The sequence below is a fragment of the Mauremys mutica genome, unplaced genomic scaffold, assembly GCF_020497125.1.
Source record: "Mauremys mutica isolate MM-2020 ecotype Southern unplaced genomic scaffold, ASM2049712v1 001601F_np12_obj, whole genome shotgun sequence".
Taxonomy (NCBI): domain Eukaryota; kingdom Metazoa; phylum Chordata; order Testudines; family Geoemydidae; genus Mauremys; species Mauremys mutica.
In genome coordinates this window covers 1-14,349 of record NW_025423242.1, presented here as the reverse complement: position 1 = coordinate 14,349, position 14,349 = coordinate 1, and the positions used below count along the sequence as shown (strand labels likewise).

At 47.8% G+C, this 14,349-nt stretch overlaps 2 non-coding genes across 2 annotated transcripts; one reads left to right on the top strand and one right to left on the bottom strand.

Moving 5' to 3' along the window:
* The first annotated feature begins 280 nt into the window (after positions 1 to 280).
* TRNAI-AAU lies at positions 281 to 354 on the top strand. Its single transcript has one exon. It is a non-coding gene; the product is annotated as a tRNA-Ile (tRNA).
* A 9,096-nt stretch (positions 355 to 9,450) lies between these two features.
* TRNAK-CUU lies at positions 9,451 to 9,523 on the bottom strand. Its single transcript has one exon. It is a non-coding gene; the product is annotated as a tRNA-Lys (tRNA).
* Positions 9,524 to 14,349: the final 4,826 nt, after the last annotated feature.

Below are 14,349 nucleotides of genomic sequence, written 5' to 3'. Positions count from 1 at the left end.
GAGAGGGATGGAGGCCACTGGAGGAGCTGAGCCGGCTGACTGTCCATGGCTTCTAAAAGAAGGGCAAGAGAAGGTCCTGGGGCTGCCTTGCCGCTGGAGAATGCGGGCATTGATCCCCGCTGCCTCTTGCATGCAAAGCGAGCGCTCTACTACTTGAGCTAATTCCCCTACCTTGGCAGGTAGCGTCTCGATCCATCCATTCGATAACGGAGGCCACATCGTTCCCCGCGCCAGCCAGTGACTCCTTCCAAAAGGGTCAGGCAAGGGAGGCTTTGCCGTTGGCCAGCTAGCTCAGTTGGTTAGAGCGTGGTGCTAATAACACCAAGGTCATGGGTTCAAGTCCTATGCTGGCCACTCCGGGAGCGAGAGGGTGGCTTCTGCTCTTTTGGCTGACTGCTAGGGGTGGCAGAGGCCAAAACCAGGTGGGCCTGGAGCTGGCAAGAGCCCTGCTGGGCGCAGGCCCCGGGCAGGACCAAGCTCCTGACACTTCCTTGGGCTCCCCTCCCTGGGCACCTCGCTCCACCTGCTGCCTGAAAGGAACTTGGAGACGGGTGAGCCCGGCCGGCTGCCTTCCAGGCTCATAGGAGGCCAGGCTTGAGCTGCCCGCCCGCGAAGCCAAAATCGCATGCCTGCCGGCTCGCCCCCAGTGTCCACAGAGGGTTGACCCGATGGCCCGAATTCTTGCCGGCCGCCAGCTCCACCCAAATGTACCCGACACCGGATCACGCTCCCCAGCCCAAGCCACAGAGGAAGGCTTAATACTCGGCACCCCAACCTAGGGGAGAGGCTTCACACTCCGCCGGCGCAGGGTGACCTTTGGGACTTCCCTGGACACCATCCTCCCACCGCCCACAGCCAGACCCCCCAAGCCCACCCCTCCGACAGGAAGGAGCAGGAGGACCACTCCGCCCAGGGGCACCACCACTCGAAGTCAGCTTCACTTGCTTTCTCTTCTACCCTGTCGGAGAAAAACTCAGTTCTCGCTTTTTGTTTGGGTGCAGCAAAATCAAATACTTTATTATTTCTCCAGTAATTACAATGGAGGGAGAGAGTGCCATAGGACACAGGGTCGCCCCAGTCCCGGACAGGTCTCTCAACTGGTAAACAATTACAGCAAGCATTTATACCTTTGTTACAGACAATTTCTAGCAATAATACAGACGGTAAAAAGCAACAAATACATTTTGTTTATACATAAGCCTTTCTGCTATCTTATTTGTCTCACTCCAAAAAAGAGCAAGCCTGCATATTTGGTTAGACTGTTGCAAGGTCGTAATAACTTTGTACACAGTTCTTGTCCTCTCGCCTCGCACTATCCTTGCTTCTACAAGTCTCACGTCATTAGGGTTACAGTATGGCCTGACTCTTGCTAACTGACTGACATGCATTAAAATCTCCTTCAAATCCTTATTAATTATTTCCCTGCTTCCACACTCCCCCCTTTTGTACTTCTAGTAGAACAAATATTTTCAAATCTCTATTTGCATTAATTCGTGGATTTCAGATTCTACATCAGATGTTTCAACCTTAGGGGTTTTGATTGGATGTAAGGACAAAGCATGATTAGCATGAACATGAAAGGTATTGCTATTATTACGTTTTTTTCAACAACAACAATAACATAATCCTAAGCTAACTAACAACACTACAAACAATAACATTCCCATAGGAATAATATAATGGGGCTGTTGTACAATTTTGGTTACAAAGCACAAAACATCATACTTAGTACATAAAGTAAACACTCTATAAGCTGTATGAAAGGCATTCTTTTCAGCTTGATATATATTCTGACGCATGTGAATTTGCCCTTGCAATTCAGAGATTCTTTAAACCTCTGGTAACAATGAAAGCAAATTTTGAAACCGATCAGGCACTACTCTAGTCCAATTAAAATATACCTGAAATCTAAGAGCTACTTGCAACATTCTATCTGCAGGCCAGTAAATGATATGATTGCCTGCAGCAGTGGTAAGATCAATATGTATATCTTGTAATGTGGTGGCATTAACGTACACACAGCTATCATTAGCTTGAAAAAGTGGGTGTCCTGTCAGGGTAGTTCCTTGACCTCTACCCTCCCAGCAAATATTGTCATAAACAGTGACAACTTCCCCTGGCTTCAGTTTATAGATACACTGAGCTGTGGTGGTTCTAACGGCCAAAATGTCCATTGACTCTCTATTCTTATCCAAAATGTCAGGTGTTATTCTAGGGGTACTGTCTAGAAATCAGTTAGGTATACCAGGTGGTCTAATTTCCCAGATGTCTCGGTAAATAATTACAGTCCCACATGCATCCTCCCCATGGACCCAGCAGGATTCGGTATGTGGGAGCCCACACCCATCCTAACTGGTCCATATGCTTGGAGGAGCACTGTAAATGTTCACACTGCCATCCAGAAAGTGTCCAAGTATGTTTCCATGACCACAGATCAGATGGTACTCCTGATGTGTCTGTAAGGGCAGTGGGCCAAGTCTGGTCTAGATCCCACTGCAATGCCTTCCCAGCCTCAGTGATATTCAATACCATCTCTGTCAGTAACTTCTGGGTCATAGAACTAAGGGTGGAAATGACATGTAACTCACCAACTCCAGCCTGTACTTAAAATAGCTGAGTGTCAAGAATAAGGCTAGTGGCCTTTTCTAGTTGGCCCAATTTCTTATCATGTTCTTGGCCTTTAAGAATAGTCCAAATGGCTACTACACTATTGGCCCCAGCCCACAGGGATCTGGTCAATTCCCTTTATGTCCAGAGGAAATAACCAAGGCTGTTTGTTGTGCTAATCTAATGGCAGCCCCTTGTGAGCAATCTGGGTATGTAGAAGTGATTTGAAAACTGGATAAGGGCAATGTCATTTAAAATCCAATTAGGGAGGGCAATACATACTGAAGGATTTATCCAGAACACAGGGCGCAGCCTGTAGAATAAACCCCAAAATCCAATTAATACCACATTCCCAAGCATGGGTCCCACAAATTTCTTCCTGCCAGTGTGTAATTCTTTGTTTCTTCACCAGGGTCAGTTCTTAATGTCCTTTTTAGTCAGGAATTCCTGGACTTTGGCAATGTCAGTGGAGTGAGTGTTTCTTCTTCTTTCCTGAAGCAGTCGTGGTTCAGCATCCTACAGGGGAGATTACCAGGACATCACCCTGTAATGGTTTTGCTTTTTCTAGAAAAGTTCCAAGGCACAGTAGGTCTGTCAGTGGACAAGGGAGAGGTTACGAGCACGTCACCTTGTCCTTTTTCCTGCTGTCCAGAAGCACAGTGGAACTAGAAGAAAGAATAGGCTAATTATCAGTAGGGAAATTCTTCTGATGTGGAGGGGTCTTTTTGCAGTGAGAATCCTGGGTCCAAGAAGTCAGTCTTTGGCACTGCACAGCAGTGTTGGTAGTCAACAGGACTTGGAAAGGGCCTTTCCAGCATGGAGCCAAAGCAGTCTTTTGTTGATGGATCTTTATGTAGACCCAGTCTCCTGGTTCCAACGAGTGGCAAGGTTGCACAGGATCCTTCGTTAGTGCTTCCTTCACCTGTGTATAAAAAGACTTAACATATTTCATTAGTGCCTGACAATACTTAAGCATTATGTCATCCATCAAATGAATGTCCATCTGAGCTGGGGTTAGTGGGGGTGCAGTTGGTAGTCAGCATTGGGTGTCCTGTCAAAATTTCATGAGGGCTGAGTCCAGTCGTTCGATTGGGAATGGCTCTCATACTCATCAGTGCCAAAGGAAGGGCATCCAGCCACTTTAAGTTTGTTTCAGCACAAATCTTGGCCAGTTTATTTTTTAAAATCCCGTTCTGGCGTTCCACTGTCCCAGCAGATTGTGGGTGATGAGGGCAGTGAAGGTTTCATTGGATCTGCAAAGCTGCACATAACTCCTTTACAATCTGTCCAGTAAAGTGAGTTCCACGATCACTGTTGATACTCACAGGGATGCCAAAACGTGGTACAAAATCCTTAAGCAGAAGTTTCACAACAGTCCTGGCATCTGCTTTCCTGCAGGGAAAAGCTTCAACCCAATTGGTAAATACATCAACTAAAACTAATACATATCCATAACCACAACATTTAGAAATTGAAATAAAATCAATCTGAATATTTACAAAAGGTCCCCAGGGAGGAGGGTGGGCTGCCCGCTGCACACCAATCTCGTTTAACTGCAGCAAGCATCCCCCCCTTTCCTTGGTAGTCAGCCAAGTCTTAGCCGTGAGCGGTGTCCTTGACTGGGGCCAGCGCATGTTAGCTATTCTCTTTTTCTCCCTCCATGGCTTTTTTTTTTTTTCATTTAACCTACAAAGGAAACTTTTACTCTTTAATTATAAACCTTCTTTTATACCATGAACACATAAATATTACTGTTATACAGTACATTAGTCTTATTATTCAATGTATGCCACATATACCCTTTCACTAAAATAACCTTATTACAGAACTTTGGAACAACAAGCCAGGACAAGCACACCCACTTTGAGAAGTTCACTTAATATAACCTCTAGTCCAATAGCGTTCCACCATCCCCAGCCCTCTGGCTAAAAGTCTGAGGTAGCCAGAAGGATCCCTTGTACAATATGGGGAGTGGGTTAACTTTTCATGTCCTTGCTTCCAAAGACTGTCAGTATGCAAATTTTAACAACAATTCTCAATTAAAAGATTCGGCCAATGTAGTTTCCTTCTCGTACTTAAGAAAATGTATTAGACTTTAGTATATCACATTTGTTTGATGTAACCAAACACTTTGTATTCTAAGTTGAACAAAACAAGTATCTGCATTTCAATCCAACACTTCCGCTTGAGTTCAAATCAGACCATCTCATGAAAATATTAAACACAACAATTCTGGCCACGAGACAAACACCACAAGACAGAACATAGAACACACAACATAATTTTGTGACTGTGCCAGTAAATCATGGTACGTTGAATGCTGTGCAGCTGGCATTAGTTTTCTTTGATTACCCGAAAGACAAAAACAGATGTCCACCCCTTCTGGGCAGTTAAATACTTAAAATATACAAATACTCTTGTTGATTCTAGGCAAAACAGAGGAATTACCCCATATTTTCTCGTATGTGTTTCTTAGACAGCCCTGGTTCAGCGGCCTCTACCTTATCAGTTAGTTAATTTGCATTAACACAGATGCTTTCTGGCTTGCTTTTTTTTGACTTTTAACTCCTGCGTTTAAACACTGAAAGAAAACATCACCACTTATAGTGCCTTTAGAGCCTAATAAAATTTTCATTACATAGCACTGTATACATTCTTCAACTGATTTAACAAAATTGTTCATAGCCAAATGATTGCAATCTAATAATTTCTTTGCCTGAATTTATCCACAAACATTTCAAAGACACCAAAAACTTTTCTTTAGCATCTTTACAAAGTTCAACTGCTGTTCCCTCCAGCAACTACATAGTCAACTTTTCACTTTCCTTAAAAATCACTTGCTTGTCTCCCAACAGTCACTTTTATCAACTCAAATCACCATTCCAAATATCCTCCTGAGTATTTGAAATCCTCATGCTTATATTCACTTACTCCTTCTTTCCACTACACCCTCAAAAGTTTCCAACCTGTTTTCCATTCTCTTTGTCTGTTGCCTGCCCACCTGGGCCCGATTCTGCTTTTTCTCGCGGAACCGTCCCTTCCAGGGGCACTAATTTGCTCCTCTACCAGTTTAGCTAGGATGGTGAGCTTCTCAACTAGCCCCCACCCTTCTGGTCTATACCCCAAAACATTTCTACTCACAAGACTACCCGAGTCCTCCCTAGTAAGGGTTGCTACCTGGGCAAAAATACATGGCCATTGGGTAAAGGCCATTTACTTAACACATAATCCAAACCACTTTAGGGGGTCTACCCAGAGACCCACCCATTTGTCTGCTGACACTTAAACAGAAAAGAAAATTACACAGAAAGCAGAGAGAATTACAGTCTAAGCCAGATTTTTCTACTTCTATTACATTGTCCGTTACAGGGGGTGGGACAGAAAGATCTCAATACAACCTCAGAGCTTCATCGCACACATGGCTTCCACTCTGAGGAATTACGAACGAGAAGTTCAGTTCCGCTCACACACCCAACGCCCAAATGAACAGAGCAGAAAAACAACAGTAACCGGTTAAACAGAACAGAACCAAAACTAAATAGTGTTTCCTTATTCTATTAGGGCTCACCTATAATCATGCAATCCTTATCATATAACACCAACAATACCAAACAAAGCAAACATAAAATAACAAGGGTAAAACAGATAGATGGTGGAAATTCTGCAGGGCTCCCCCATACATAATTGCTCACCACACTGTGACAAATTCCTGTTACTAATTTATCCCTCATGTCAGGTGATCAGACTGACAGAGCATATAATCAAATTTTAAAGCTTCATTTAAAATAATAAAACAACAATGGAGAGTGTTGGGAATGCTCCCACCTCACACAGGAAAAATATGAATGCCCCAAGCCTTAAGCCACTTTAATACTCACACATGTCTCACTGGAAAGTTAAGCTTTGCAAATATCATTCCAATTCTGTAACTTGTACTGCCTTTGGTTTGCCTCTGTCTCTATTTTCCACAAGCAGCTGGGGCTGAAAGCAGTTTTTCTTTGCACTTAGCATAGTCCGCACTGATTCTTGACCTTGAACACAAAACAACTTCTCCTTTATCTCAGGGCTAAGGTGAATTTCAAATTAACCCGTTCCTAGACAAATTGCTCACACTGTGTCAGAGGCTTTTCTTTGGTGATTAAAAGCTCCTCTGAGATATATGATCTTATCTAGATTGAAGGTACCTTCTAATGGGCATTGTTTAAATGAATTTTCACGCGTGTGAAGATTCCAATTCGCTAAATACCTGCAGGTTTTAGGACCATAATGTACGTACATGTAATATGCTGGGGTACCCTTAGGGGGTAAGGTGGAATATTTAGACTGTCCCTTACCCATTTTCCACTTACACACACAGAGAGGGTGCCCTGTCCGCGCCAGCGGCTCAGAAACTAAGGATCTCTCCCTACAGGGTACTCACACAGGAGAGACTCACAAGGAAGACTACGACTCTCCTGCACCTCCCTTCAGCAAAGAGCGTCGGCTAGTCTCTGGGAGACGGCGCCGCTTACTCTAATTGCATCCAGTGAGATGATCAGATTGTCAGTAACCCACACAGAAGGGAAAGGGGAGGGAAGATGGGTTCACACACTCCTAGACCCAGGCAGCTTCCTCGCCGGACTATGCCAGGCTGAGTCAGCCCACCGTGGGTCGGATCTCCTAAAGATCCACTAGTTACCGGGCTTGCGTTAGAGCAGTCCTGATCATTAGCTTCCGCTTCACAAGGTACTCTGGGCGTCTTCCGATAACGATCACTCACACTGGTGTACACACGCACACACACCAAGGCCTCTTTTTTTTTAACCCTTTTTTAACCTTTTTATCTTTTAAAAATTTTTTTTTTTTAACCACGATGCATCTTTACCTGGTCCGGACCAATACCATGAGGCGGTATGACAACCCCTCTTGAGGCGGTTAAAAACCCCTCAGCACCGGTGCATTCTAATGCATTTACCTATGCATTACCTTATGCATTTACCTATGCATTTACCTTGGCCAACTCAGCAGTTCCCAGTACTGCTATGAACTAACCTTATTGGGGCCTCTCCCCAATACCACTTTGCATTTGATCCTGCTGCACAGTCAATAAGTTCAGATGGCGTGAGCCCAACAGAGACAGACGTCCTCACGGACAGTCCTACTCCGATACCCCAATAGAGATTTCAAAAGGTCTCATACCTCTCATGTGGTGCCATGGGGTTCGAAGGGGAATGATCCGTAGTAGCCGTCTGTGGGTCCGTGGGCGTTGCCATCCTGGACGAGCCCCCAAATTGTCGGAGAAAAACTTAGTTCTCGCTTTTTGTTTGGGTGCAGCAAAATCAAATACTTTATTATTTCTCCAGTAATTACAATGGAGGGAGAGAGTGCCATAGGACACAGGGTCACCCCAGTCCCGGACAGGTCTCTCAACTGGTAAACAATTACATCAAGCCTTTATACCTTTGTTACAGACAATTTCTAGCAATAATACAGACGGTAAAAAGCAACAAATACATTTTGTTTATACATAAGCTTTTCTGCTATCTTATTTGTCTCACTCCTAAGAAAAACAAGACTGCATATTGCAAGGTCGTAATAACTTTCACACAGTTCACTCTGTCTTACATTATCTTGCTTCTACAAATCTCACATCATTAGGGTCACAGCTAGCCTAACTCATGCTAACTAACTAACATTCATTAAGATCTCTTCAAATCCTTGTTAATTATTAATTGGCTTCCACAACTTGTATATAGCGCTGGGTGAAAGGTTTTTGGATGAATATTATATTTAGTGAAATATTTTGGTGGACCCAAAATGATTGTTTGGTTTGGTTTGGTTTCACCAAGAAAAGTGAAAAGAAAAGAAAAAGATCTTGGGTCAAAGTGCAATGTTGTTCTAATTTAGGTTAGGCTCGGTAAGAAGGAAAAACTAAATTGTTTGCACAAGTAAGTGTATTTGTGTAAAAGGGTGCAGAGGCTGGGTTTTAAGGGGCAGATAGCCATATTGTAGTAGTTGGAAGCTTTGCTTTCCCCATGGCCTCCAAAGAGTTTCCAAGCATTCTGAAGGAGGCCAGGAAGTTGCATTCTTTCGGTTGAACTCCAAGCGAGGAAGGCAAGGTAGACTTTTGTTGAAGAGGGTAACTCCCTGAATGGGAATTAAACCCGGGCCGTGGAGGTGAAAGCACCAAATCCTAACCACTAGACCACCAGGGAGATGACATTTGGGGGGTTGGGCATAACTTTCTAGGCCTACTTTCTGTCCAACTGAGGCCATTCGTTCGTCTTCAAAGGAGGTTAACACAAGCTCTGAGCTCTTCGTTTCCTTACGGTTCCCTTCCTATTTTTAGCACTGATATGAAAAAGAAACAGAAAACATATTAAAACAAATTCCAGTATTGTTATACATTGAGGCCACGTCTTTTTTTTTTTTAAACAGTTTTATTGCTATCTTGTTTTACTCTCCATGGGCTTACAGAAATGTACGAGGGATGAATAAGATGTGGTGGAATCGTCAGCCTTAAGCAATCTCCATCCCATTGAAGAGGGCTGGTGGCTGATTTGAGAAAGAAGCAGTTATCTCAACTACTGAGCGCTGGTGAAGATATAGAAATAAGTAGAGAAGCTCTAGATGGCTGCTCAGGGGGTGGGGGGCAATCAGCTTCTGAAAGGTTATTTTTTCCCTCTCTTGCCTGGGCTAGAAGAGACTCAACTCTCTTAGGACCATGGAATTGTCAATGTGTCTTGTCTTCATGATGTACTAAAGGTCTGAGACCACCTCAGCTGGTTGAGAGGACAAAGAGTGGATTCTGTTATGCTCTTAGACTCGAAGGGAGAGAGTGATGTCGCAGAGTGCAAGATCAAACGCCCAACGTGGGGCTTGAACCCACGACCCTGAGATTAAGAGTCTCATGCTCTACCGACTGAGCTAGTCGGGCTCGGTCTCAAGGGGGTTGCAAAGGCACAGACAGTGCAAAAGAAGAGCGAAGGAAGTTTCTTTGCGTGCTGAGATTCGTTTCCTGACATTTGCCTTCTTTCCTGGTTCCTTCGCTCTCCAGCTAGCAAACAGGGCCCGTTCCAAGGCTAGTTAGATGCTGGTGTCTAGACCAGAGAAGTGGGGTTCATCTAGCAGCTGCTCAGAGAAACCTGGGTGGGAGGGTGGAATTGAGGATTCTCCCACCAGGAGGAGGTGCTGTTTCTCAGAAAAAGCTTCTCAGCGCCCAAAGAGAGGGCAGAGAAGACAGTTCCCCGCCGGCCGCCAGACACATCCTTTCGCAGGGAATCAGAACCCCCTGGGGTAAAACTCCTCCAAGGATGTGCGGCTCCAGGAATGTCAGAGAAGGGAAGGACTGTTTGCTTTAGGAGGTGGGTGCGGGAACCTGCAGGTCCTTAGGTCCCTCCAGCGTCCGATGAAAGCATTTGGGGGGAAGGGGCCGGGATAGACAAAGACAGGAAAGATGGGCTTGCAGCTCCTGTGCAAACACCATGTTGCCAGCGGTCCAAGAGAAGCGGGTGGGGGTTCAAGCATTTTGGCTGCTTCCTGAGGGCACGGAACTCACAACCTGGCAATGCTCAGAGCCCCGTTCCTCGGGAGTTTTCTTTGTGTTGGTCTTGTGATGCTGAGGGAGGAAGCTGAAGCATCATTTGAGTTTGTTTCAGTGCCTTCGGTTGGGCTAAGTTTGTGACCCATTCATATATATAGTATGAACTATATACACTAACTATACTACAAACGAATAAAGTTAACTACAACTATATAAATCTGAACTATATATACAAGAATTAATGAGAGAAACTACGAGTAGCTAGGGAAGTGGAGGTCAGCTAAGCCGCGCTCCACTGTTCCAACGACCGACACGGGCAGTAAGAAGGAACTGAGGGGCGGGTGGGTCAGCAGGGGTATATATCTGGCGCTATAGCGGCGCCACTCCAGGGGGCGCCCAGCCGACCCACCGAGTGTTGCTAGGGTAAAAATCTTCCGACGAATCCCCCATCCCCCATCCACAGTGAAGTTATGGTGAGGGGCAGCAACATGGAAGGCCACCTGTGATGGCAACCCACCCCCCATCCAGTACCCATCATAGAGGAGGTGAGTGAGCTTTCTGGACCTGAGAGGCGTGCACACACCTAACTGGAATGCATATGAGCAATCACTCGAAGAAGAACCACTTCTTTCTTGTATATTGCAAAGAATCCTGGTGTTATTTTTCACCAAGGAAGCTGGGAGATGTTTGAACACAAAGTATTGCAGCTTGGGAACAATCCCCCGGAAATGGCATCTTCCACTCCACAAATCAGTAGCAAACAGTTAATATTAGTGTTTGTCTGAGAATAGAGTGAAGGTGAGTGTTTACTCCGACACCTCAGTGAGTGAAACAGACAGAAAGAGCAAGGTTGTTCTGAAAGACAACGGATCTGTCTGGAGGCAAACAGACCTTGAGAATGAGCAAGAGTGTGAAAAGAGGTTCAAATGTGGGTTAGGTGTTAGTTAGGTTGGTCTGACAAATTTCAAGAAAATACCAATGCTCATAGACTGATGCAGACAGGGCCTTACAACTCCCCCACTGCCAGCTCCCGATCGGTGTCAGAAGCTCTCCCTTTCCTGCTCCCCAGCCCTCAGCCCCAGGAACCACTGTCCTCTGCTTCTCCCTCTGGCCCCACCAACTTTTCCTCCCATTTCTGGGTTCCTCAACCCAGGGGCCAGACACGGGGTCCTACTCACCGCAATGCTCTCCACGAGGGCTGCTTTGGAGACCTGGGGCTCCAGAGTGTCCAGCCCCTGCTGCTGTGCCAAGAAGCACAGACGTGGAACAGCATGGAGGAAGCCGAGCTGTTGGGCCCTGTCCTCCACCAACTAGGAGTGGGGGAGAGAGAGAGAGAGATGGTTAGGTGAGGACCTCCCCAACATGGGCGCCAACTTATATGGGCTCCTGGGGCTTTAGCCCCAGGAATATTCACAGTCAGGGGCTCTGCTCCACCAATATTTGGAGCTAGGTTTCTCCCCTGCTTAGAGCGCCCCCCCCCGCCCCCGCCAGGGCTGGAGCTTCCCCCCCTCCACCCCGGAGCTTCCCTGCCTGAACGTAAAGAGTGCGCAGCGCGCGTCTCTCTCCCTTGCTGCTGCTGCTGCCGCCGCCTAAGGGCTACAGCATAAGAGCAGTGCTAGCTGCTGTAGCACCTCAGGAGGGAGGGGACCCTGCCGTTTTTGGCAGCCCTCCTCTCCCGCTACCTGGAGGAGACACGAAGGGGACTTCCGGCCAGGAGACGGACATCACTCACCTTAGCAGCTGCTGGGGCTTCTGTGAGTGTTTGACCCTATGATTCCCGCCCCTGCCCCATGCTGGGGAAGGGGCAGCCCCATCCCCCATCCACAGTGAAGTTATGGTGAGGGGCAGCAACATGGAAGGCCACCTGTGATGGCAACCCACCCCCCATCCAGTACCCATCATAGAGGAGGTGAGTGAGCTTTCTGGACCTGAGAGGGGCCCTACGAGCATGTGCAGTGACTGTGGTGCAGAGTGAGTGTGCTGTGGGGGCAGGGGGGCAGAGGAGGGGTCCCTCCCCTGGAGCTTGCTGCTGCCAGTGGTGGTGATGGGGAGTCCTCTCTGGCCCTAGCCCTGGGGCAGCCTGTCTGCACCCCAAGTTCCTCATCCTCAGCCCTGCCCCACCCCAAAGCCTGCACCCCCAGCACTGAGCACACTCCTGCACTGTGAACCCCTCATCCCCAGCCCCACCCCAGAACCCTCACCTGAGGGGAAAAACATGCAACTTAAATTTGGTGGTCAGTTTGGAGTATCATTTTGTTTAGCACGATACTTGACTATTTTACACCCCTTCAAAGTATGTAACTGGTCGTATACAGGTGTTACGAAGTGGGAATGTGCTTAATGTTTTCTCTGAATACTGTCTGTGTGCCTCAGTTTCCCCAATGCATTTCTTAAGGCTCTAGATGGTGGGATAAGGGGGTGTGATTGTTGTAAAGCCCTAGAGGGCCAGTGTGATGGTGTCTGCACAGAGAATGGCCGAAACCCTGTCTCCAGGCAACTGATGGCCTGAGCCCCTCCCCTGCAAAGGTGCCAGCTGAAGGTGTTGGAGACAAAGAGATCAGGTGAGCAGAGAGGAGTGGGGGCTGGAGGGGGTTTGGGAGTCTGGAGCTGGCTGGGGACCAGGCGTGAAGTGCAGACAAGGGGGGTCTGGCTCACTGCCCCCAGAATGGACCCGGCCTAGGGGTCCGGTTCACTGTACCTACAAGCTCTGTTTTACACCCTGTTCCTGTCATCGAATAAATCTCTGTGTTACTGGCTGGCTGAGAGTCACGTCTGACTGCAAAGTGGGGGGGCAGGACCCTCTGGCTTCCCCAGGACCCCACCTGGGCGGGCTCACTGTGGGAAGCGCACAGAGGGGCAGAGGATGCTGAATGCTCCAAGGAGAGACCCAGGAAGGTGAAGCCGTGTGAGCTTCTTGCCCAGAAAAAGTCTGCTCTGAGGGAGAGGAGGCTCCCCAAAGTCCTGCCTGGCTTGGTGGGGAGCAGTTCCAGAGCATCGCCCAGGGACTCCGTGACACCCGGTACCCACCACAGGGAAGGCGAGTGGGCTTTCTGGACCTGAGAGAGTCCCTAGGAGCATGTGCAGTGACTGTGGTGCAGAGTGAGTGTGCTGCGGGAGGTGGGGACGATGGGTCCCTCCTCTGGAGCTTGCGGCTGCCGGTAACGGGGAGGGGGGTCCTCTCTGGCCCTAGCCCTGGGGCAGCCTGTCTGCATCCCAAGTTCCTTATCCCCAGCCCTGCCCCACCCCAGTCCCTGCACCCCCAGCACCCCAGCCCTGAGCACCCTCCTGCACTGTCAACCCCTCATCCCCAGCCCAACCCCAGAGCCCTCACCTGAGGGGAAAAACGTGCAACTTAAATTTGGTGGTCAGTTTGGAGTATCATTTTGTTTAGCACAATACTTGACTATTTTACACCCCTTTAAAGTGTATAACTAGTTGTATACAGGTGTTACAAAGTGGGGCTGTTCTTAATGTTTTCTCTGAATACAGTGTGGGTGCCTCAGTTTCCCCTGTGCATTTCTCAAGGATCTAGATGGTGGGATAAGGGGGTGTGATTGTTGTAGAGCCCTAGAGTGCTAGTGTGATGCCGTCTGCACAGAGAATGGCTGAAACCCTGTCTCCTGGATACTGATGGCCTGGGCCGCTCTCCTGCAAGGTGCCAACTGAAGATGTTGGAGAACAGAGAGATCGGGTGGCCTCCTAATGCCTGGAAAAGAGACAAAGGCCAGAGGAGGGAGTGTCAGTGCCTGTGCAGACTTCCGGGAAGCGCACGGTGTGGAAGGGGAAGCTGGGATGCTTTGGAACAACTCCATACAAAGCCAGTCAGGACTCTGGGGGAGCTTTCTCTATCGGAGCAGACTGTCTCCAGTGCAAGAAGCTTACACCTTCCTGGGTCTGACCTCGAAGCATTCAGCCCTTCCACACTGTGTGCCTTACGCAGCGAGTCTGCCCAGGCAGGTCCTGGGGCAACCAGAGGTCCCTGCACCCCCAACTCCGCAGTCAGACGTGACTCTCAGCCAGACAGTAAAACAGAAGGTTTATTAGATGACGGGAACACAGTTTAAACAGAGCTTGTTGGTACAGAAAACAGGACCCCTCAGTCAGGCCCATCTTGTGGGGTGGGGAGCCCAGAACCAAGTTCTGGGTCTCTCCCCATTTCCCCAGCCAGCTCCAAACTGACACTCCCTCCTCTGGCCTCTGTGTCTCTTCTGGACAAGGAG